At 46.7% G+C, this 26441-nt stretch overlaps 1 protein-coding gene and 1 long non-coding RNA gene across 6 annotated transcripts in view; both read right to left on the bottom strand.

Annotated features, from left to right (window-relative positions):
- The window catches only part of TAFA1 (TAFA chemokine like family member 1), a 372953-nt gene that overhangs the window by 200909 nt on the left and 145603 nt on the right, over positions 1 to 26441 (bottom strand). The gene's annotated exons all lie outside the window — the stretch shown is intronic.
- The window catches only part of LOC146026959 (uncharacterized), a 46815-nt gene that overhangs the window by 3973 nt on the left and 16401 nt on the right, over positions 1 to 26441 (bottom strand). The window contains exon 2 of the long non-coding RNA XR_014454594.1: positions 1731 to 1866. This is a non-coding gene — a long non-coding RNA (uncharacterized LOC146026959). The remainder of the gene's footprint in view (positions 1 to 1730; positions 1867 to 26441) is intronic.

The following is a 26441-nucleotide window of genomic DNA, read 5'->3' on the forward strand; positions in this document are numbered from 1 at the left end:
CATGGGTTCGATCCCCACCATGGCCCTAACTGTGCAGAGTTTGTATATTCTCCCTGTGTTTGCGTGGGTTTACTCCGGGTACTCCGGTTTCCTCCCACAATCCAAAAATATACAGGTAGGTTAATTGGCTTCCAACAACATTAACCCTAGAATGTCTGTGTGCGTGTACATGTGGTAGGGAATATAGATTGTAAGCTCCACTGGGGCAGGGACTGATTTTGAATGTTCAAATATTCTCTGTAAAGCGCTGGGGAATATAAGAAACTGTTAATAAATAAATATTTTTGGTGCCTGCTCGACACAAGGAAAAAAGGGAAGCCCAATTACCAAGTCCCCTTAATGTTCTCATTGTTGGCAGAAGTGTTAGAATATTTGCTTGGCTGTACAAAGTACAAAGTGCAGCATCTTTCAGCCAGAGCAAATGTGGCTATCACCTTTCTAGCGGTGTCATGTATCCCCTCCAGGCTGCAGGCTGGTGACACAAACTTCTCTATCGAACACAGTCACAATCAATAGATGGCCATTTATCCAGAAATAGAATGACAAACTGTGTGATAAACTGTACATGCGGCAGTAAGCCAGATGATATTATCTGTGCAGTGATACATATGATGTGGGTGCTGAATGGCCAGTGTAGGGCGCTGGGAGTAGGGTGAGTGTTGTAGTGATTATTGGTATAGCAGAAAGATGGCTAATACAGTATAACACTGGGGGGGGGGGGGGGGGTACAGTAGTTATCAGTGTTATCATCACTATATGGATATTGATATACTGTAAAAGAAATTTGGAGGCAGATTTAACCAGGTGTTGGATGACGCTCTGACAGTCGGGATTACAACGGTCATTAATCTAGGGACATCTGGGAGTGCTTCCAAATCCCCGCACGCATGCGAATAGTATATTCGGCGTGTGAGCGGGGGCGGGCAGCACATAGATGACACGCGAAGCCTCGAATTTCGCAGCTTTGCATGCCAAACAGAATCATCACCCTTAGTTGTTTTATTTGTTGTTGTTTTGGAAGGCGTGAAATTACCTGGGGCTTGGAAGGTGAGGGGGGATGGGCATGGTAATCTGTGGAAAATCTTGATAGTAAAAAAGAATGAGCACCTTCTAGAGTGCTCCTAGACAAGGGAGCGGAGTACCGGTGACATGGATAGCTGTAACATACAGTACAGTAGCTGTGCGTCATGAAATTATGCGTGGCGGATCCAGGGGGGGGGGAGCCCCCAGAGCACTCTCAATTTCTCTAGATTAGCATTTCAGATGGGGTTTATCAACTCCCTCCCATGGGTACGTGTAAGTAAGGAGGCGGAGCCACTAAGAGTTTATCTCATGTGGGATTGGGATGTCAGCGGTCAAAAATCCAGCGCCAGAATCTCAACCCGCGGCCACAACACCGGCGTCGGAATCCCAACTTGCGTTTGCTACACTGGTGCCAGAAATTCAATCCTGATATTTCTGGAGATGACAGCACCAGAATATAGACAGCCATGTAGAATCATAAGTATGCCGGGGTCTCATTAGCGATAAGCTGTAGGGGGAGGAACGTTAGGGTTAGGCACTGGATAAGGGATAAGGTAAGGAGAGGAGTTATGGTTAGGCTGCGGGGAGGGAGTGTTATGGTTAAGCACTAAAAAGGGAGGTTAGGGGCACTGAGGGGAGAAGGTTAGAGTTAGGCTGCATGGGGGTTAAGTGTTAGGCACTAACTTGAAGGGTAGGCGTATACTTACCTAGTCCCTATTGTGGTTCTGATCACCAGGATGCTGCTGTCAGTCTTCTGACCACCTGACCACCGGTCTTGCGTATGTAATCCAATGAGGCACAGAGGAAGTGGGGGAGACCATCCAGTAGTCAATCTCTGACAGGCTGTGAAGTGGAGAACCGGAATAGTAGGACAATGATGACGCAACATAGCAGTGCTCCATATTCATTTGTATCTGCTATCCGAGGCTTTGCTGATGTGTGAGTATTGGCCAGAGACCATTACAACGCCAGGTACCCAATGAAGATGCACCTACCACTCTGTGGTTCTACAATAATCACACTGTTACACAATGTTTTCCTCTGTATGCCAATATAATTCCTGAACTCATAGGCAGTACATGATTTCTCCGAAGGACACTGTGCAGTGGAGCGCCATGATGCGCTAGGGGCATGCACAGGAGGAGGACATTGACGCAGCAGGGAAGATGTGTCTATTGACATCTCTGAAGTGCAAAGTGCCTACTGGGATCTCTCCCTAGGGAGCCAGTGACCTGCTTGGCTTAAGGCTGCAGATTTGTATCAAGAGTTGTTAAGAGTGGGAGCGTGCCTCTGGCGAGGCAGGAAACAGGCATTGGCAGGATACAGATACATATTTAATGCTACGCGGTAACCATTAAAAGTCATTGCAATTGAAATTGTGTGAGTCCTAGTCCTAGTGAAGGAGCAGCATGATGGTTTAGTGGTAAGCATTGCAGCCTCTGAGCAAACCTGGAGCAATGCTGTTTTATTCACCAAGAAGAGTATTCGTACATAAAGCTGACAATCACTGAGAATCACACGCAATGCAAAACCTGTTGAGTTTTGCATCATACTTGCTTGCATATGGGCAGCCATGTAACACAGGAGGGGGTGTGGCAGAGGCAGTCCAAGGGATGGACGAGGCAGACTGGGGGCATGGAGATGTTACTGGTTCATCATGACCCCGCCCTCGCTTTACCACGCCCACACTAGTACCGGCATTGTAAAGCGAGGAACAGGCTATAATGACTCAAACTAGTGTGAATCGCATCTTTGTAGGCAAGTATGTTTGGTACTCTTTACCTAGCACGGCGCCCACGATGTCCATCGCGGTCATCGGGGGTAAAAAATTGCGGGCATCGCGGCCATCGCATGCACTAAAAAATCGGGTGCGACGCGATGCCCGCGATGCCCGCGATTTCCCATATGGATCAATGTTAAAAGTGTGATTGGACGCGATTTTACTGTTCAATGCCTCAATGCCCGCGATTTTTCCATAGGAAACAATGTTAAATGGGCCACAGAGCCCTAATAGTCCCCCTGAAGTCTGAAATGGCTCCCACAATTGTTAACCCCACGATCAACGTGAACCCGAAGCGTGGCGAGCGCAGCGAGCCCGCGAGGGGCAGCGGTACGCGTCCTCCGACCTTTTCATACCCCCACTATCCACGTCGGCGTGGAGTTGAGAATAGAATAGTGTGGCGAGCGCAGCGAGACACCGAGCCTGAAGCGTGGCGAGGGGACGCGGATACCTGTGAAGCCCGCGAAGGGACGCGTTTACCTGTGAAGGTATCCGCGTCCCCTCGCGGGGCTTGCTGCGCTCGCCACGCTTCGGGCTCGGTGGCTCGCTGCGCTTGCCACACTATTCTATTCTCAACTCCACGCCAACGTGGATAGTGGGGGTATGAAAAGGTCGGAGGACGCGTACCGCCGCCCCTCGCGGGCTCGCTGCGCTCGCCACGCTTCGGGTTCACGTTGATCGTGGGGTGGCGTTAACAATTGAGGGGGCCATTTCAGACTTCAGGGGCACTATTTGGGCTCTGTGGCCCATTTAACATTGTTTCCTATGGAAAAATCGCGGGCATTGAGGCATTGAACAGTAAAATCGCGTCCAATCACACTTTTAGCATTGTTCCCTATGGGAAATCGCGGGCATCGCGGCCATCGCGTCGCACCCGTTTTTTAGTGCATTTGATGGCCGCGATGGGCGCCGTGCTAGGTAAAGAGTACCGTATGTTTTTTATTTAATACCTTCATTATTTTAAGTTTTGAGGTCAAACTGCAACTTCAGTCATTTAATCATCAGCAAGCTAGTGCCAACATCGTGATGCATTCCCACCAGCCCCCAGGCGTCTGCAACATAGCTACCTACCCTCCTGCATTCTGCAGGAGACTCCTTGAAATGGCAGCAATGTCCCTCTCTCCCTCATTAGTCTAGCAATCTCCCTCATGTCACCTAGCCCACATTACACTGTTACATTTTTGGGGAAAAAAGGAATGAGAGATAGATACAGTTACATTGAATCATCAGCGCCATTTCCGAGCACTTTAGCAAGTATAGTATCTCTTACTAACTGCTTTGGGGCTCATCTACATTTGGATATAAATAATTTTACAAGATTCCTCTCAGATGTAGCAGTGCACAGCCACACTTCTAGGTGTCACATTCACAATCTCTCCATATATGGAAGTAGAAATGCCTTTTGGGAGGAGAATGACACTCCCCCTCAATGGGGCGCTTTGCAAAATTCTATTACCAACTATAAACTCCCTGAAACTAGTTATCAAAAGGAGGCAAATATGGTCGGTACTTGTTTCCTAGCACGGCGCCCCCGATCGTAGTACATCTTATACAATCGCATCGCATGCAATATAGCGGCATGCGATGCGATGCATGCGATGCAATCCGATTTTTAATTGGGTGCTTATTGGGTGTAAGCACCTAATGGGTGCTTACAATGTTAAACACACCCCCATTGTCAACGCCACCCCCACTATCAACGCCAACCCGAAGCGTGGCGAGCGCAGCAAGCCCGCGAGGGGCGGTGGTACGCGTCCTCCGACCTTTTCATACCACCACTATCCACGTCAAAACGGAGCTGATTCTAGATAGTGTGGTGAGGGCAGAGAGCCACCGAGCCCGAAGTGTGGCGATCGCAGCAAGCCCCAAGAGGGGACACGGATTACTTTACATGTATTCCGCGTCACCTCGCCACGCTTCGGGCTCGTATTCCGCGTCCCCTTGCTGCGCTCACCACACTATCTAAAATCAACTCCGACCTTTTCATACCCTCACTATCCACGTCGGTGCGGAACTGATTTTAGATAGCGTGGCGAGCACAGCGAGCCACCGAGCCCGAAGCGTGGCGAGCGCAGCAAGCCCCAAGAGGGGACACGGATTACTTTACATGTATTCCGCGACCCCACGCGGGGCTCACGGACTTCGGGCTCGTACTCCGCGTCCCCTCGTGGATCTTGATGCGCTCGCCACACTTCGGGCGCGGTGGCTTGCTGCGCTCGCCACACTATCTAAAATCAACTCCATGCCGACGTGGATAGTGGGGTATGAAAAAGTTGAACGAAGCGTACCTCTGCGCTCGCCACGCTTCGGGTTGGCGTTGATAGTGGGGGTGGCGTTGACAATGGGGGTGCATTTAACATTGTAACCTTTTCATAACCCCACTATCGGCGTGGAGTTGATTTTAAATGCACCCCAATTGTCAACCCCACCCCCACTATCAACGCCAACCCGAAGCGTGGCGAGTGCAGCGAGCCCGCGAGGGGCGGCCGTACACGTCATTACTATTTCACCTTTCATTACTATTTGCAGTTGGTATTCTTACAGCACCAGTTGGAGCCATAGCTTTTGTTCTGAGACAGAGTCATGGATGCGGTTGGGGTGCGATTAAGTCTGTCTCAGAACAAAAGCTATGGCTCCAACTGGTGCTGTGAGAATACCAACTGCAAATAGTAATGAAAGGTGTCACTTCCAGTACAATGGCCCTTATTCTGATCGGTGCGGATATTCCCGAATTCTTACGGTGCGGTCCGCACGCCACGGTGTGCTGCCGCGTGCGGCCATCGTCCGTAGAAACGCCCACGTGTCCTCCGCATTCGGACGGACTCACTCTTTAAGAACAGGGCGTGTTTACGGACGAAATACAAACCATACGTGTGCGGGTGAAACACTCCGATTCTGCACGGTATTACAGAGTATGCACGGGAATCCCGCATCCAAACGGATGGCAAGCGGTGCTTCCGCACGGAAGCGGTGTATTTACGCCAAACTACAAACTATTATGTCTATTCTGCAATACATCACATGACCCACTTATTCAATTACCTATCCTCATACAAAAATGCCTGTTTGGAATTGGAATCAATTAGATGCCAATATATCCTTACAAGCATGCCTAACACATGCATTGCACACATTAACCCTTACAGCAATTGAAGTGCAATGGTTTCAATTAAAGCACTGACAAGCGTCCTATTAGTGAGTAATGAGTAAAGGAGTCGATTGTATTGGGTTCAGGTGTTAATGCTTGTAGTCATTAGGCGTTCCGTTCGGCTACCGCAAGACCGAGTGGTTTCCGCAAAGTAATACTTGACTTATGGACACCGCACATTTCTATCGGTTTTGGTCGCGTGCATTCGGAGTGCTATCCGAATGTACGCCCCCCAACATAAGTGTACTCCCCCGTGTCCGCCCATGTTTCCTCCCATTTTTTCCTACTTTGAAACTACGCCCATGTCTCATTCCGCATGACGCCCATAATACGCCCATATTTCAAGACTGATTGCGGGGCACAGTTTTGTACGGGATTTGCACGAACAGGTACGGAGTCAATGCGTGGCACATGCGCGTGGCGTTCTCCACGCATGCGCAGACGCCGTAAAGACGCTATCCGAAAGTATGCGGAAAAGTACGCATCAATCAGAATAAGGGCCAATGTGTGGGGAAGCCGCTGGTTCTCTCAGAAGCTGGACACAGACAAGACCTTGCACACACTGGAAGCAGTGGTTCTCTGACACGGCAGGATTTCACAGGACACCCAGCAGGAGTGCTTGCTGGAATACTTAGACTGGAACAAACTGAACACTGGAGAAATCTCAGACAGTAGTAGCTAGGAACTCTGAGAATCTCTGGGAACATGGAAATAACCAGGAACCAGGAATATACTAAGTGTATAACATGACTAAACAGATCTACTGTATACAGGACTATAACAGGACTATTGGAAACGGGTTGATATTCAAGGGAGAATATCAGGAAAGAAACTCCCGGGTGGGGCACTGCCTTCTATAATATAAACGTATCAGTCTAAAATATCAACTTTATTAATACTAAAATTGATCCTGTTATTGGATCAAGAGACGAACATGAGACGAGGACATACAGATAACATGAATAGAAAAAAATTGAGAAAAGATCGTGAAAATATGATATCTGGGTCTGAAAATGGGCTAAATGCCTCTGTTCAATATGGCTGTAATATCAGCGTATTCCTGTAAAGGATTATTTCAGACTAAGCACGTCTTCAATTAACCATATTGGTTATCATAAGCACATATCTAATAAATGCGTAACAAATGGCACACTGTCTGGCAGTACAACTTATTGTTATCTTAATTACTTTCTAATGGTCGAAAACTGTGTATAATCTCACTCTAATTGGACTGCAAGATCCAAGAGAAATTGAGAATTGTGGTGAAGTACCTGGGTTGAAAATGCTCGCCTAGTGGCTGCTGCCTGTGCATATGATGGCAACCGGACAACTGCACAGTTGAGCGGACTCTGCGAGCGTCACAGGTACAGGAGTTAAGACAAAAAGGAGGTTTCTGCTGTCTCCAGGGGTGACCAACCTGGCCCTGTTATACAGTGACAGCGCAGAGTCAGGTAATGGGTCCCCTGGGGATGAGAGAACCCCGACTATGGGAGATGCCAGAAAAGAAGAGCAATTTCACTTTAATCCCAGGTATACGCTACTGTCCAGTGTGTACGCATGTAGACGTAGTGAACAATGGTTGAGCGGTATATCTGGGTAGTGAATTGCAGAAGGAAGCACAGGGTGCACTCTGGTATTGTTCCTAGTGGGTCGCTGCTATACCGTGCAAAGGTAGTAAAAAAGGAGGAGATTTCAGAAAATGCACAATCTGTTCTTCACATAAGACTGAATATCTTGCTCTAATTGGCTGCAAGCCCAAGAAAGAAATGGGCTAACAAAAATTGATACAACTCCCAGTCAGATGGATATCTATGATAGAATATACACAATGGTTTAGAATGCAGTCCTGGTCTGTAGTCTTGTGTCGGCACACACTATGTGTCGACCTTACCCAAATCACGATCTTTTCTCAATTTTTTTCTATTCATGTTATCTGTATGTCCTCGTCTCATGTTCGTCTCTTGATCCAATAACAGGATCAATTTTAGTATTAATAAAGTTGATATTTTAGACTGATACGTTTATATTATAGAAGGCAGTGCCCCACCCGGGAGTTTCTTTCCTGATATTCTCCCTTGAATATCAACCCGTTTCCAATTGTACTTACCATACTCCCCGGGAGCACCTCCACAACGAGATTATAACATAATTTACTCCCTCACATGTTGACTGGAGTTTAACCTTCTTACTTGCTAGCAAATCAGTCCTGTGCACCTGGCCCCCATCCCCTCCCCCTTTCCCCATTTTTCCTATAACAGGACTATACAGGACTATAACCGGCAGGTTCTCAGTGCTGGGAGCATACCTAAATACCCAGTGGCTTAGGAGGCAGCCACACCCAAGGACTAAGGTATGCATGTAAACAAGGCAAGATGGATCAGCCAACACCCGGATGTATACCTTGTTTCCCACAACAAGGTATACATCCAGAAACCTGGCATGCTGGTACAAACAGAGACAAAACAGAAACACACTGTGGCTAAAGCTTGTAACCAGGGGCGTAGGGAGTGTGGAGCCGGCAGTGCATGAGCTCCGGGCACCAAGACATCAGAGGGCACCGGAGCCGTGCAGCCCGTTCCCTCCCCCATCCTCTCCCTGCCGGCTGAGGTCAGCTGCCCTGTCCGCCGCTATTGTCTCCCCTGCTGGACCGCTACCCAATAGGCGCTTGCGGTCCAGCAGCCAATCAGAAGCAGCATTGATGGCTGCTGGACAGCAAGCGCCTATTGGCTAGCAGTCCAGCGGGAGACTTAATTGAAAAAAGCCACGGACAGGTGCAGCTCAGCCGGGCAGAGCAGGGAGTGGACGGGGAGCGGGGGAGTCCCCATTGGCAACAAGCAACAAGTCCCCCTTGGCAACAATACTAGTCCCCCTTGGCAACAAGCAACAAGTCCCCCTTGGCAACAATACTAGTCCCCCTTGGCAACAATACTAGTCCCCCTTGGCAACAAGTCCCCCTTGGCAACAATGCTAGTCCCCCTTGGCAACAAGCAACAAGTCCCCCTCGGCAACAATACTAGTCCCCCTTGGCAACAAGCAACAAGTCCCCCTTGGCAACAATACTAGTCCCCCTTGGCAACAATACTAGTCCCCCTTGGCAACAAGTCCCCCTTGGCAACAATGCTAGTCCCCCTTGGCAACAAGCAACAAGTCCCCCTCGGCAACAATATTAGTCCCCCTTGGCAACAAGCAACAAGTCCCCCTTGGCTGATATTGGGATTAGTGATATATGATTATCCCTTATTATGAATGATTATTGCCATGCTCTCTGTCTTATTAAATATAACCAGTGGTCGAAGTGGAAATTTTGAAGTGGGGGTATGGAAATTTTGAAGTGGGCGTATGGAAAAGTAAAGAGTGAATATAGTGCGCACCTTCGGACACCCCCCTGTCCATCAACGTCCCGTGCCAGACTGCCCCGTTGTACAGGGGTATTACAAAAGCACAATATGCGCTGCTGAGTGATCAGAGAGCATCCTGAGGGGGAAAAAAAATGGCAGCAATTCAGATTAAAGTGGCGGTATGGCATACCCCCGTATACCGCCCCACTTCGACCACTGAATATAACTATATTCTATGTCTGTATGGTCTCTCCAGCCTGCCAAGCAATCCCTCATTTGATTTCCGATGGTCAATAAATCACTCCAACACTTCCCACAATAGCGTGATGCCTTGCGGAGGTCCCTTGTCCCTGCAATTCCCCCCTTGACGGTGGCTTTGCCTGACGCACAAAGGGATTTCTCTAAGGGGAAACATATTTCTGTGTCATGCGTTGTAGTTGACGGAGGGTTGGTTGCGGAGCATTGTACTTAGCACACACAGGTTGTGTTATTTATAGTGTCATACACAAAGCCACCATATGCTTCACTCTTTATTATTGTTATATTGATCCCTGAGAATTCATCAATATCACAGAAATAGAGAAATACCAAAAGGTTAAGATAGAAATGAAATTGTATACACTGTAGTAGGGCAGTAGGCACACTATGAGCCTGATTCTTATGCTATGCTGATATTTACTAACGAGTCGAACAGAGCATGTGTCCCGTGGTGTACAAAGACGGACTGACTGAGACTCTCACAAATGTACAGTATGGAGCTTTACTGGGCAGTGACTATCAGGGCAGTAGAGAGTTTGGCTGGGCCCAGGTACTTTTCACAGGCCTAACCACAGGAGGCGTGACCATGCACCCTTAAAAGCAGTGACGGCTCCTACCTTATAGACTCCGCTGCAGTCCCGGCGCTTGGATGATGACAGGCACTGCCGCATGTGCAGTACCGACCTCTGTACTGCACATGTGCTGGTCCCTACCTTCTATGGGCTGCTTCGGTGGCAGCCCATACAAGTTAAATCCCGGTCCCGGCGCCTGTACAAAACAATTGTCAGGCACTGGAACTGGCTCATGCGCAGTACCAAATTAGATACTGCGGAGTCTATAAGGTAGGAGCCGTCATTACTTTTAAGGGTGCACGGTTCTATGGGCTGCTGCGGCTACTGCCCATAGAAGCCAAAGAGGCAGCCCCGGGGGGGAGGGAACACCTCCCACTGGGACTGCCGTGAGTGACTGGCAGGTCGGACTTCCAATAGGAAGTCACTGCCATTCAGAGTGAAGCCAGTGCAGTCTCATTTGGCTTCACTACAGTGGTGTATTTTACCTGGGGGGGGGGGGCATAGGTAAAAAACGCCACTGCTTAGAAGGAATATACAGGAAAAATAGTACATTTAGCACCTCCCTGGCTACACTGTGTGCTGAGTGGAGAAGAGCAGCTTCCAACAGATCTGAGCCCCAGGTAATTAGCACCCCCTCTCTCTGCGCCACATCAGATACATGGGGAGGGTCTGTCTTATTGGCGTGTTATGGGAGTGTCACGGGCACATTACTGAAGGGGTTTCAAACTCAACTGATCAATTGCTCACATTGCATCTGATAGAGTGACAGGCAGGATTAGACGTACGTGTATGCGGACAGCGTCTATACACCAGCAGAGGACAGTGGGCATGCTAGCGGCTCACAGAGCGCTGGGCATGCTGACCACTCAGCGGCAAAATCGGGGCATGGACTTATGGAAAGCGCTAAGATCGTGGCCCCAGGCCCCCTAGCCTTGAGGCCATGCCCAATAGTTTCGGGCACACGCTTTCAGCACCATAATTTGTCCCCATTCACAGCTGACAAAAGTTGGGAGGTATTCTAATAGGTTTCTGCCCTATAAGTACTGTAACACCAATAAATCTAATAAATATGTTTCTTCTAAATTATCATCAGAAATTTTACAATGCAAAAGTAAGAAACTTTCTGCCAGCCACTTACTGTTATATAGATATGGTAAATAATGCCTAGACACAGTCATATATAGCTTACACCAGCCTGTTGACTGAGGGCCAAATGTACTAGGGGGTGAGAACAAGTAAGTGAGGGATTGGGGGAGAGTTTTTCCATTTTCTTAAAGCAGAAATCAATTTCATGGCAAAATCAGCCTGGTTTTTCAGTGTAAATAATTGCTGTTTAAAACAAAATGAGAAAACTAAGAAATTGGGACACATCGCATTGATACTAATCACATATGTATTAAATATGTGATTAGTAGCACAAAGGACAAAGGGGGTTAAGGTGCAGAGAGAGTTAAGGTGCCTGTACACACACCGGTTTTGTGTGCTGTGTGTTTAAAATTTCAAGCTGCCATGCGATTTTGGCACTTAAAGTGGATGCGGGTGCGATGCGTTGCAATTTCAGCCTATTTTTTTTAATTTATTTTTTTAAAGGTAATAGTTACTAATGGACATCGCATCGCATCGCATGTACTCCAAAACTGATGCAATGCGATGCAATGAAGCACAAAAAGTACTGCCTGCAGATAATTTTTGTGCTTTACAATATTGTACCCGCGGGGACGCGCATCGCATCGCATCCCCGCAGGTACACGGTGCGATTTAAGCCGATGCGATGCGTTTTGAACTTTAAAAGTTCAAAACGCATGCTGAAATCAGTGTGTGTATGGGCACCTTTAGATTTGGTTGGGGTTTGTACTTCAAACTGATACCTACTGTATGTTGCAGTGTAAAAATAAAGCAGCCATTATTTACCAGGGAAGCGTTCATCTATTAGAATGAACTTAGGTCTACAGTCATTAGGTCGACCCCACTAGGTCGACTGGCAGGAAGGTCGACCTGACTTAAGGTCGACATGGGCCAAGGTCGACATGACTTAAGGTCGAATTTGCATAAAGGTCGACATGAGGAAGGTCGACTGGTCATAAGGTCGACATGGGTTTTTCACTGTTTTTTGAGCCGACATGTGCCGACAGGTGGTATTTCATGCCCTACCATCCACTAGGGCGTGGTGGGAGAATAAAATAGTGTGCCGAGCGCAGCGAGGCACCGTGCCCGAAGCATTGCAAGCGAAGCGAGCGATGCGAGGGTCCGATTCTCATTGCCAACTGTGTCCATGTTGACTGTGTCGACATTCGGATCAAAAAACAGTGAAAAACCCATGTCGACCTTATGACCAGTCGACCTTCCTCATGTCAACCTTTATGCAAATTCGACCTTAAGTCATGTCGACCTTGGCCCATGTCGACCTTAAGTCAGGTCGACCTTCCTGCCAGTCGACCTAGTGGGGTCGACCTAATGACTGTAGACCTAAGTTCATTCTGACAGATGTCCCGATTCCTATTTACCATGCACAAAAAAATAAAACACCCAAATCTAACTCTCTCTGCACATGTTACATCAGTCCCAGTTGCAATGCATATGGTTTTGCCCATTAGAGAGTGATTGTGCCTTTGTGAGTGAACCAGAATAACCCTCAAAGACCGCTGCAGGGACTCCCGGGCTCCTCCCTGCACCCGGAAGGGGAAGTACTGCTGATAGGGAGGAGGTCACTGGGTCACAGCAGGAGGCTCTCTGGACAGCAGGTGAGGAGGTGTGTGTTTGGGAAGGGGGGGCAGAGAGAGATGCAGAAAAAAAAAGCCCACAGGCATTACCCTCTGTGTCTGAAAAGTGGCGGTCCCACATCAATACATCTGAAAATGCGGTTAAAACTCCGACAACCTGTGTATAATACACCACAGAGTGAAGTGTTTGGGGCAAGGGCCGTGCATTGACTCCATTCATCGTCCCTGTGTAGCATCATCAAGTAGCTAAGCAAGTGAAATTAACTGGCTGTACGAAGCTTAGATCCATAAAAACAAAGCATCCATTGATTAGATGCCTCTACTTGCAAGATTGCGAAGCACTCCATTTATTTAATTTTTTTTTTTTTGGATGCAAAATAAAATCTCTAACTCTATTACTCCGCGAGTGAAAGGAATTTCCGTTCGCAGTCTATGCAAAATCCTAACACACTATAAAAAATAAATAAAAAGAAGTGGAATTCGTGTGGCAAGGTGCAAATCTTTGTTATAATGTCTTGCTTTAAAATGATGCTAGGCGAGAAAGAATTGAGATATTTGAGGACATGAAAAGCCGGCGCACAGATGACAAATGCGGTAGCAGTATATGGATTCAATGCTTCTTCTATGATAAAAAGTACCGTTCACTAACAGAAAAGGTCCAGCTACTCTCCTAAAGTCTCGGCTCGATACAAGATTTATAGCAGCTTTCTTACCCTGGTTCGGTTTTACAGATGCTTATTTTATTAATTTCTAAAATTTGTTAACTGATTTATTACTGTTTCTGGAACTGGTAAGAATTACTTTTATAGGGCGCTGCAAGGGTTCCAGAGGGCTGTACAGCATAACAAAAATGAACAGAAATTACATACAGACACTTACATACAGATACATATAATCAAAAAATGCAGTAAAAAAACGTTTTCGGGGCTTTTATCTCATTTTCATATACAGCAAAGCTCCACCGCCAGGCCTTCACTGCGGGGAGTTACGCCAATTCTAGATGGCATAACCCCATAGAAGCCTATGTGCTTCCGTTCGCGACCCCCGCCACCCAGCAGATCACCGCCACACCCCCCTCACCTGTGTCCGGGCAGCCTCCTGCTGTGCTGCCCGCCGGACCAGTGACCTAATCCTCCCTGCACCGCTTCCAGGTGCAGGGAGGAGGAAGCGGAGCCCTGGCAGCCGGGTAAGGGTCCAGGGAGGGAGGGGGGACCTGATACACATCACCGGCCACAACACAAAAGACAGCTCTTAACCCAAGAGCTGTCAGTTTGACTGACCTGTCTCCTCAGGGACCATATACTATCGTTGAGCAGGTGAAATGAATGACCTATGCAAGAACTTCATATGGGTTTCTTGTAGGTAGGCTGAACCCAAATATTTGGAATAGAAACAGTAATTTATTTAAGATATATTCAGGAGTGCTTTGGGTATTAGGGATCTCAGATAGCCATTTAGAAAGTAAACTAGAGGCTTGGATGTTAGCGGGTATTTTGGCTTCAATCAGAAGAGGGTATAGCAGGTTTAATTTATAATTCTTTGTGATCCTGTTGTGCAATATTTTAAGAATAGGGTGTGAGTCAATGTTTTCCTAAGGAGGGGGTCGGATTGATTGGGCGTAGTGTCTAACTTGTAAATAGAGGTAAAACTGAGTGTTTGGGAATGAATATTCCTGTGCAAGCGTATCAAAAGGGAAGACATTTCCACCTGGGTCAAAAACCTTAGTCACGAGAGCCAGACCGCTTTGTCTCCACAGTTGAAGTGTTACATTCGTGAGGGAGGGGTAAAATGAGGGTTCCCCCATAAAGGAATGTAGGGAGAGGACGTAAAGTCTCGGTTCAGTTTCTTGTGTAGGCTTATTCAATTCATATAGGTATCCTTGAACATTATATTTGTGTATATTTCTCTCGGAATGTCAGCGGAGTTCAGATGCAACAGAGCCGAAGGGGAGTATGGATGGAAGTTGGCATGGTCTAGGTTTAGGTCAGTACAGACGGATTTTTCCAACAGCCAGTCACTCGCATATCTAAAGAATACTGATATTGAGTAGGCTTTAAAATCTGGAATACGTAGCCCAACCCTTTGCTTGGAAAGCATTAATTTTGATAGTGCAACTCTAGGCCTTTTACCCTTCCAAAGAAATGTGGAAAATTTACAGTTGATCATAAGTAAATCATTGTATCCTAAAGCCATGGGAAGTAATTTTATGATATAGAATAGCTTTGGAAAGATAATTGATTTGACCGCTGCTGATCTACCTAAAAGTGAGAGAGGCAGCTGGGTCCATGATGTCATCAGGGAGGTTATTTTAGTGATGGAGGGGGACATTTTTTTTTGTATAAGTTCTCAGTTTTATTTGTGATATTTACTCCTAAATATTTTATTTGTGACTGGGCAAGTTTGAAATTAGTAACGATTGGAAAGGAGGCAGTGTCTACTGAGTGGTTTCCCACTAAGAGCAGTTCAGATTTATCTAGGTTCACTTTGTATCCTGATATTTTCCCCAAAACACCTATCAGCGTAATAATGGTAGGAATGGATAATAAAGGGTGAAACGTGTTAAGTTTTATAACCACACACATAGTACTTTTGCTGCATACATATAAACCTTATTATCATCACATGCATTGGAGAAATGCAATACAGACCGTACATCTATTTGTGTATTTGCTCTGGGCTTTGACCTTTTGCCTCTTCCCTCTTTAAACCCAAGTTTAGACAAGGTTAGTGGTCATCAGAACTGTTGTAGGCTCTATGAAGTCTAAGCCATGAGAAACATTGGTCTGTACCACTTTATTCACAAGCTTCTGACTGTGATGGACAACTTGGCTTTACAATTGATCACTGCATACTGTACTTAACTATCTTCAATATCTCCTCTCTGGGAGAAGCCTGGAGAGGAGGCTTTGAGGTCCACTTCCTGGGCCCACTAGGTCATGGAAAATGTTGTGTAATGTAACTCCACCCTCTTTATACAGCAGCACATAATGTAATGTAACTCCATCTTCTCTATACAGCACCACATAATGTAATGTAACTCCACCCTCTCTATACAGCACCACATAATGTAATGTAACTCCACCCTCTCTATACAGCTCCACATAATGTAGTGTAACTCCACCCTCTCTATACAGCACCACATAATGTAATGTAACTCCATCCTCTCTATAAAGCACCACATAATGTAATGTAACTCCACCCTCTCTATATAGCTCCACATAATGTATTGTAACTCCACCCTCTCTATACAGCTCCACATAATGTAGTGTAACTCCACCCTCTCTATACAGCACCACATAATGTAATGTAGCTCCACCCTCTCTATACAGCACCACATAATGTAATGTAACTCCACCCTCTCTATATAGCTCCACATAATGTATTGTAACTCCACCCTCTCTATACAGCACCACATAATGTAATGTAACTCAATCCTCTCTATACAGCACCACATAATGTAATGTAACTCCACCCACTCTATACAGCACCACATAATGTAGTGTAACTCCACCCTCTCTATACAGTACCACATAATGTAATGTAACTCCACCCTCTCTATACAGCACCACATAATGTAATGTAACTCCACCCTCTCTATACAGCACCAAATAATGAAATGTAACTCCACCCTCTCTATACAGCACCACATAATGTAATTAACGCCACCCTCTCTATACAGCACCACATAATGTAATGTAACTCCACCCTCTCTATACAGCACCACATAATGTAATGTAACTCCACCCTCTCTATACAGTACCACATAATGTAACTCCACCCTCTCTATACAGCACCACATATGCCAGGTATCGCTCTCTTCCGTAGGTGCAGGGACTCTTGGAGAGTTGACAAGTATGGATTACTTTAATCCAGTGGATCTCAACCTCGGTCCTCAGGACCCTCCAACAGTTCACGTTTTCTAGGTCTCCACACAGAATCACAGTGAAGTAATTAGCCCCACCTGTGGATCTTTTAAAATATGTCAGTGAATAATGAGTGCACCTGTGCACCTGCAGGGTGTGACCTGGAAAAACGTGAACTGTTGGGGGGGGGGGGGGGGGGTTTCCTAAGGACCAAGGTTGAGAGCCACTGCTTTAATCAGTGATTAATAGTAAATGTTCCTGCTGGTGTTTTTAAATTGCGATTTTAGAAATATTTTTGGGATGATAATTACTGTTTGTATTCTCTGCTCATAAGTTATTCAAAAAGTCAGTTGACAAGAGCTCACCGAGTTATTAATTACAAGTTCATAATTAGTAGATATTGGTTTACTTTTAGATTTATTTTATCTTACGCAATACATAATTTAGCTTATTCCATTATGTGCCCTATTTATATACTGAGAGAACCAATCATTTAACTATATCCCTTGTCGTACACAGAACTAATATTTACAGGAATTGGCTAATATATTGTATACATACTTAAAATGCATCTCTAATATGTTCAAAACCTTATAAGCGTTAATACACATAATTAATTTATATACTATGCCTTTATTGTAAAATTATCAGACTTATAGTTGTGACCAATGCTTAATGTAAAGAGATGAAAAAAATTGAAAATGTTTGCATTATCCATTGATGTTAAATGACATTTCATATTGTATATAAAACAATAAAACAATTTTGATAAAATAAAACTATATCCAGTGTCAACACAAAATTCTGTACTGCCTCTTATTGTAATTAACATCTAATTTATTATGTGAAACCTTTACATAGAAGCAGCACCTTCCCTTTTCATACCTCCCACTACATCACTTAAATACCATTTATAGGAATATATGGGTCATTTCAATGCAGCGTTACAGAGAAGTGAGGATAAATCTGCGCTCAGCGGTTTCTCGGTGCGTTTTTTTATTTTTTCATGGAATTCTACTTTAAGAGATCTGATCTTTACCGATCAATGCAAACATGTTCTTAGTGTCTGCGGATTCAAGTCCACGTCTTTCCCTTCTCTTATCTATGCAGATAATCCTGATGATATCTGCATCCATTGCTGCGGCATAATCTCATTATCAGCTTGTCCTACTCACTAATCTACTGTTAGCACCTCTGTTTCCAGCGTGTATGTCACCTCCTGACCGCCAGATATTTCCCTTTCATTTTATTATCCTTCAAGAACATTCTGCCAACTTTAGAAAGGTCTGTCTAATGTTGTTCATTCCACGCTTTCCTTTCATTCTTTAGCGCTGCTGAGGATTTTGCATTTAAAAACCCTTCAAATGTGTGACAATGTAGTTATCAGCTAACATTTATAATAAGTTCCATAACAAAAAATGAAGCACTCCAGAATAAACACGGGAAAGATTTTCAGAAGTGCATTGGTAACATTGCAACAAATGCATGTGGCATTGTGGTTGCATCTTTACTAATACCCCTTTTACACCGCCACAAAACCCAGGTCATCGGCGGGTCAGACCCAGGTCAGCGGCGGTGTAAATGGGTCACGCCATGTCCCTTTACATGGGTCCTGACCTGGGTAGAACACGGCTAGAACCTGGGTAGAGGGCGGTGTAAACGGGTTTACACCTGTGTGCGGCATCCATTCACCTCCCGGACGTCGGCTTAGGGGTGCATGGGGGCAGCCCAGGAGCTTACCTTGGGGCTGCGCTACCCACAGCATGGCAATCAGCGGTCCCGGCGGGATGACCGCGGTCCCGGCACTTGGAGATGATGTCATCTCCAAGTGCCGCCTCCGTCTACACTGCAGGGATCCTTGTTCCAAATGCCGGGTCGGATCCGGGATTTTTGGTGTAAAAGGGGTATTACTGTATCTACTTTACCTCATTCACCTGTGGGAGGGGGTAGCTGTTGTGGCTCCACCCCCAGTGCCAGATTAAGCCTTCGGGGGGCCCGGGGTACTTTAGCCAGTGGGGCCCCCTTGCACTTGTCATTACTAACGGCACACTGCATGGGAGAATATTACACTGTCAAAACACAGAGTAAAGGCAGTATAAACTTGGTCAATGGGTAACTGCATATATATATATATATATATATATATATATATACACATATATATACACACACACACACACATACACATAAATACATACCATATGAAAAGCCTGTGTTTGTCCCTCTGCACCTTACTCTGTAGGAGACCTCACAGTCCTAGTGCTGCCTTTGATTAAAAACCCTCCCATGACTAAGCTGCTGCTGCTGTTCTCCATAGGCATGTAATGAGCTCCACCAATTAGAGCTCAGCACAATCCTCTCAGCCTCTGCCCTCTGGTTTAAAGTGTCATGGGACTTAGACAACTCCCAGGAATGCACTGCACAATCAGTGTGCCTTGGCTCCTGATGCTCAGCACCATTAATCATTGTCACATTGGCAGATAGGTGAAGCTGCAGCACTACCCCACTCCCATGCACAAAACCTTTAGCTAAAAAAAAATATATATATTTTTTTTGAAAAATACATGCCAACCACAGGGGGCCCCTAGCTAGTGGGGGGCCCAGGGGCACTGACCCCTTGTGCCTCCATTATAATCCGGCCCTGTCCACCCCCACTATACAACACAGTGAAAACACTGTGGTGGGACTATGATGACACATACTTGCCTACCATCACAGAATGGCCCTGGTCCTGGCTATCCTGCCATTGAAGACCGGCATTTGCGGGTCTACGCGGAGGGGTGCTAAAATTATGTAAATTGAGTCAGTATTTCACATGCAATCTTCTAGCTTGGAACTACACATCCCGAATGCCCTGCAACAGTTTTAGCATGCCCTAGTAGCATAACTGTGGCAGGGCATGCTGGGATGTTTAGTTCCACAGAAGCTGAAGCGCTGCATGTTAAATACCACTGATATACTGTACACGTTCGTAAGAAGGGAAACACCAAGGGGAAGATTCAATTTACCTACTGCTAATTGTTCTGCCCTGAGCAATTCAATTAGATGCTTATGTGCTGCTGTACTACCAGCTGGAGATGCTTAAACCGTCCACGTTTCCATTCCCAGTTTGAAAATTCACTGAGTACTTTAGAACTGTATAAAAAAAGGCAGACAGAACCATTCCGGTCAGTTCTAGACAACTTCTAGCTAAGCTCGGGGCCACGTAATGTAGGCAATGGCAGAACTAGATATTTGTAGGCCTCATAATAAAAGTTTGTTAGGGAAGAAGGTGGCCCCTCTCAGCTGTGGGCCCCACAGCAGCTGCATTCCCAGCACCTATGGTAGCTACACCCCTATACAAACGCGTACCTAGATATTTGTGGGCCCCATAGCAAAAGTTTGTAAGGGCCCCCTATTTGGCAACTGATGGTGATAAATGTATATAAAACATATTACTAAGACAGCAAAGATGGGCCCCCTTCAGCTTTGGGCCCCATAGCAGCTGCACTCCCTGCACCTATGGTAGCTACACTCTGTATATAACACATGTAACTGTGACAGGGAAGGTGGCCCCTCTCAGCTCTGGGCCCCATAACAGCTGCACCTATGGTAGTTACACCCCTGTATATAACACATGTAACTGTGACAGGGAAGGTGGCCCCTCTCAGCTCTGGGCCCCATAGCAGCTGCACCCCCTGCACCTATGGTAGTTACACCCCTGTATATAACACATGTAAATGTGACAGGGAAGGTGGCCCCTCTCAGCTCTGGGCCCATAGCAGCCGCACCCCGTTCACCTATGGTAGCTACACCCCTTTATATAACACATGTACCTGTGACAGGGAAGGTGGCCCCTCTCAGCTCTGGGCCTCATGGCAGCTGCACTTCCTGCACCTATGGTAGCTACACCCTGTATATAACACATGTTACTGTGACAGGGAAGGTGGCCCCTCTCAGCTCTGGGCCCATAGCAGCTGCACTCACTGCACCTATGGTAGCTACACCCCTGTATATAACGCATGTAACTGCATACCTCCCAACTGTCACGATTCCGTCGGGACAGTCCCGATTTTCGGGTCCTGTCCCGACGTCCCACCCGCGGCAGGCATTGTCCCGCTGCGGGGGGGTGGCAGTTGGGAGACCCCCCAATGTAGTAGAATAGACGCTGTGCGCAAGCGCACAGCGTCTATTCTCGTATGAAAATGAGGTCGCGGCTAATTAGCATAAGCCGCGCCCTCATTTGCATACGCCACGCCCCCTTTTCGGGCGCTTCGCCGCGCGAGTGTCCCTATTTCTTAACATGAAAAGTTGGGAGGTATGTAACTGTGACAGGGAAGATGGCCCCTCTCAGCTCAGGACCCCATAGCAGCTGCACTCACTGCACCTATGGTAGCTACACCCCTGTATATAACGCATGTAACTGTGACAGGGAAGGTGGCCCTTTCCGCTGTGGGTCCCATAGCAGTTGCACTCACTGCACCTATGGTAGTTGGGTCCTTGTTAGCAGGTATTATAATGATGTCCAGCGACATAACTCCAGAGCACATTTGAATTAGGGAGACAATAGACAGACCAAATAATCCATTCCATGAAAAAACATGGACTATATAGAGTAGCAGCCAATACCGTAACAGCTTGTGAGCCCAGTCCCAGATGAGTCCGCTCTCATCCCTATCTCTGCTCTGCACCACTGAATGGGAAAAATGAATGTCTGAGAAACGTAAGGCTACATTTGTCCGTTGCTGTCCATACTAATTAGAAGCACAAGACGTTTTACCACTGCAGGATGCAGAGCACTGAACTTATACAGACGCAATTGATATGCTTTATGAACACCGCAGCCTCGCCACAACTTCAGTCTGAGTCTAGATGAGAGATAAAGTAAAATCAGACACTATTTGCATTTAGTAAGACCTTGTTTTTGTATTGTTAGTGTTGTAAAAGGAGAACCAACTTCACCAGCTCAGTCTCGGTAGGAAATTGCATTGGAAAAATGTCACCATTGAAACAGTAACAATAATTCAGCAAGAAAGTGGGGCATAGGATGATTATGGCAAGCACAAATGAGCGGAACTCCCGCTATAAATAAGTGTAATTCTTTATTCCCCATGGGGGAAATCTATGGTTATTTTAGCGACTGTAGTAAAATAAAATAAATAAAAACAAACAAACAAAAAACAACCCAGAAAGAACATAGTTATTATATATTATATATGTATTACATAGTAATTTATACATAGTTATTTAGAACTCAGCCATCTCCCTGGTGTTGAATTATACATTGTGTAAATCTCTCGTACTCTTGGTTATAAACAAAGGAAAACACAATTATTTTAAGCTCTGAAAAGTGCTACATTTTCTCTTTTAATTTATAATACTTTGCTGTCTTTTTTTTTATCATGGAACTGGAATACGTCTTGTTCTAAAGAGCTGATATGTATGCAAAGCCAGAAAAAGCAAAGGCAAATGTTCACGCATTGGGTTTAACCAGGGCTGCCATCAGGGGGGACTGGCAGGACTGGAGTCCCAGGCCCAGACAATAAGGGGGGCCTCCGCTGGTTCCTACTGCCAACAGAGAGAGAGAGAGCTGCACCAGGCTGTGCAACACCGGCGGTCCAATGAGCAAGGATCTGGGAAGGGGGAGGGGCACTGAGCCTGCCTATCACAAAATCAAGGACGTCTATGAGGAAGACATCCTTGTTGTACGTAACGCAGATGGTGGCTGTGGAACTTCTGAGACCTAACCTCCATAATTTACTTTGAGGCATACTTTCCTACTTTGAGAGGAGGATACGGGGGACCTCTGGGAAAAGCTGCCTTGCTTGGGGGGGGGGGGGGCAGAGGTTCACCCAATTTTCGTGAGGCTACCAGCCATTTTGGGATAGAAGGCAAGTATGCCTTAAGGGGTTGGAAAGTGGGTATTGGTAGCAGTAGGGGGAGGACAGTAGGTGATAGTTTTGACTAATACGGGGTACACACCAGGACGACCCGCTCATGATGCACGATGTGAGCGGGTCGTCAGTGTTTCTTCCGACCCACTCACGATGACGCACTGTGAGCGGGTCCGATCCGATGGCGACCCGCACCCGGCAGTATGGTCGTTATTCAGATCCTACCTGCTGCAGGTAGGATCTGAATATGACCGACCGACCCGCAGGACCGTGCATCGGATCGGTATCGGTCCACACCAGGACAGAAAAGGCCCAATCACCACACAATCTACATCCAATCGGTCGTAATTGGATCTAGATTGATGGGATCGGACCCTTGTCGTCCTGGTGTGTACCCAGCATAAGGTGTCGATAAGCTTTACACCGGCCATGGCCTTGGGTTTACCAATTTTAACAATCAACACACAGAGGTAGATCTATTAAACATCTGCTACACTGCCCAGACAAATGTACCGGTATTATCCTCACAAACCAATTCTTGGACGATTTTTAGAATATTTTTCGAATCCTTACTTTGGAATATCAAAGCATCCCCAGTAACACAACATTCTGTAGGCAGCACCATGAAATTTCTCCTTTTTTTTGCCTTTGTTTAAATAGATCTTAAATAGAGGACTGTGTCTTGCATCCCGCACTCTATTTCTTATTACTAAGACTGATTTGCTGAATTTCCAACTGCTCCCATATATTTTGCTGGCGGCACGTCCGAGCAGTATAAATTCACTGTTCTTGATTTGTGAGGCACCAATCCCAGCTGCACTGACTGTGGGAGGCGGTTGCTGAATCTCGTCTGTGTTTGATTCCTACAATCATGGTTCTGCAACGTAGGGAGAAGATCCCTGTGTCCCAAATACTATTGCACAGATGGACAGAAACACAAAGAAGTGGATGTAAAATATTCATTAGTTTATCTTTTGTTATAGCATTGGGTTATGTATTAGAACAGGGGTGGCCAACCGGTCAGAGGTAAAGAGACGAAAAATATTGGTAGTCAAGCTAAAGAGCCGACATCATGCGCGCGCCGAAAAAAGGGGTGTAGTCTATTTTGACCCCTTGGGTGGGTGTGATACAAATATGCCTCCAATAGTGCAGTGCCATATATACATATGCCCCCATGGTGCCAGGTATGCACCACACGGTGCCGGGTATGCCCCTACGGTGCCAGAAAGCTGGTATGCCCCCACAGTGCCACAAACTGCTATGCCCCCACAGTGCCACAAACTGCTAAGCCCCCACAGTGCAAATTTCCCAGCAGCAGCACTCACAGTTGTTGCAGCTGCTGCCGGGCAGGGAGAGGACAGTCTGACTTCCCCCTGCAGTCCGACTCCTGTCATGTCACCGAGGGGAGGGGAGGAGAGCACACAAGCACAGCACAGCGCATGTCTCCTTCCCCCCTCACTTCCCTGTGACTGGTCCGTCCACCAATCAAAGCTCACTGGCCGGCTCCTGATTGGCTGCTGGCCACGGCCCAGTCACAAGGATGCACAGTAAGGGGTAGGAGAGATGCGCAATGCACGCTCTCCTCCCCTTTAGAAGGAGAAGGGATTCAGGGAACCGGGAGCAGTGGGGACTGGGACGGACGGTGGGCGGCGGGCAGCAGTGGGAGCAGGAGCCGCACTTTACAAGGGGGAGAGCCGCATGAGGCTCAAGAGCCTCGGGTTGGCCACCACTGTATTAGAAAGTGTATAATTGCAGTAATAGTAAGCTAATGTCAGAGTCAATAATCAGGTTACAGGTGACATTTTTGGGCACCAATTCCATATTATAGTTACGATAAGTTTTTGTTTCCATACTGCTCTGTATTGTTGAAGAAACAACATGGAGTCAAATTTAGCCATGTACGGTAAAAAACATGGGCCCTTATTCTGGTTGGTGCGGCCAGAGCCGCACACGGGGCTCCGGACGCACAAACCAATCCCCGCCCACGATACGGATCGCCACGGCCGTCCGTACACGGACGGCTGGCGATCCGCAAGAAAATGGTGGGGCGTACGCCTCCACCATGGTGGGAGCTGCCCCCTGCATTCGATGGTCGTCGACCATCGAAGGCAGGGCCGCACGCCCCACCAGGTCCCACAAGCTGAGACCACACGGACAATCGTCCGCGTGATAGCTTGTATGGGGCCGGAGAACTGACATCCGGCGACGTCAGCTTTCCGCCCCCATCACTGGCGTCATACCCTCATTAGCATGCATACGCCCCGCGTTTGCATGGGAACGCCCATGAAACGCGGGGCGTATGCATAGGGAAATGAGGGTATGAAGCCCCTCACGCCCCTATACGCCCCCTTTGCGGCGGACGAACTACGTCTGCGGCGAATTGGGCTGCACATGCGCAGATTGACCTCTGCGCATGTGCAGACTGAAAACATCGGCGGTACGGCCGCACGCGGGCCGTACCGCACGATGCAGAATAAGGGCCATATAGAGGGCCAGATTCTCTAAGCTTCAAAAGTGATAAAATAGAGAGTGATAAACAGCCAGCCAATCAGCTCCTACCTGCCATGTCACAGACTGTGTTTGAAACATGTCAGGCAGGAGCTGATTGGCTGGCTGTTTATCACTCTCCATTTTATCACTTTTGAAGCTTAGAGAATCTGGCACACAGTCTGTTATACAAATAAGCAGTTTTATTGCTATTGCTACAGTATGTATGTTTGCCTAGGAATGGTATCATTGGATAGACAGCAACTACGTCTACAAGCATTAGGTCGACATGCATGAATGTCATCATGCAGGAGGGTGGACATGATTGAAGGTGGACATGATTGAAGGTCGACATGGGTTAGGTCGACAGGGTCATTAGGTTCAACCAGCATTAGGTCGACATGGGGAAGGTTGACAGACAAAAGGTCGATATAGTTTTTTTCACATTTTGTCTCAAATTTTTGCATAGTCGACATGGACACTGAAACGTAGCACCGCGTCCCCGCGCTGCGCTCGCAATGCTTCAGGCTGGGAGCCTCAATGCGCTTGGCACACTATTTTATTCTCCCACCGCGCCCTAGTGGATGATAGGACATGACATACCGCCTGTCGGCACATGTCGGTTACAAAAAAATTGTGAAAAACCCCATGTCAACCTTTTGACTGTCAACCTTCCCCATGTCAACTTAATGCTTGTGTTGACCTAATGACCCATGTCGACCTTCAGTCATGTCAACCTTCCTGCATGTCGACCTTCAGTCATGTTGACCTAATGCTTGTAGGCCTAGTGACCGTATCCCGTTTGCCGCCATGTTGTTGAATACACGCTGGCATACTGCTCACATAAAGTAGCGTACAAGTCTTGTTTATGAACCTTGGGATAGCTGAACCCCAAGGACGACACCAAAAGTTCCATATAGAAAAGGATAGCAGTGCCAAAAAGTCAACATAGCGAAGGGTCGACATGAAAAATGTTGACACATGAAAATGCAGACATGAGTTTTTCACGTTATTTGGTGACAATGTCAACACTTGAGCATGTGGCCCCTCAATTAGGGTTCTGCACACCTTTGCTTGGCTCCCAAGCTTCTAGTCAGGTGTCTTATGCACAATCTCCCAATTTAGCAAAGCAGAAATTTGGGATGTAAGGAGAAATCAGTGAATACTGTGCGATTTGTAACCTAATACGATGGGATGCAATGCCATCGCATTGTATGCCATCGTATGCCATATACAATGGTATGCGATTTAAAATTGTATAAGCACCCTAATGGGTGTTTTCAATGTTAAATGTGCCCCTATATGTTAAAAGCACCCTCAACGGCCCCCCACTATCAACGCCAACCCGAAGCGTGGCGAGCGCAGCGAGCCCGCGAGGG

The sequence above is a fragment of the Crinia signifera genome, chromosome 8 (genome assembly GCF_055691185.1).
Source record: "Crinia signifera chromosome 8, ASM5569118v1, whole genome shotgun sequence".
Classification (NCBI taxonomy): Eukaryota; Metazoa; Chordata; class Amphibia; order Anura; family Myobatrachidae; genus Crinia; species Crinia signifera.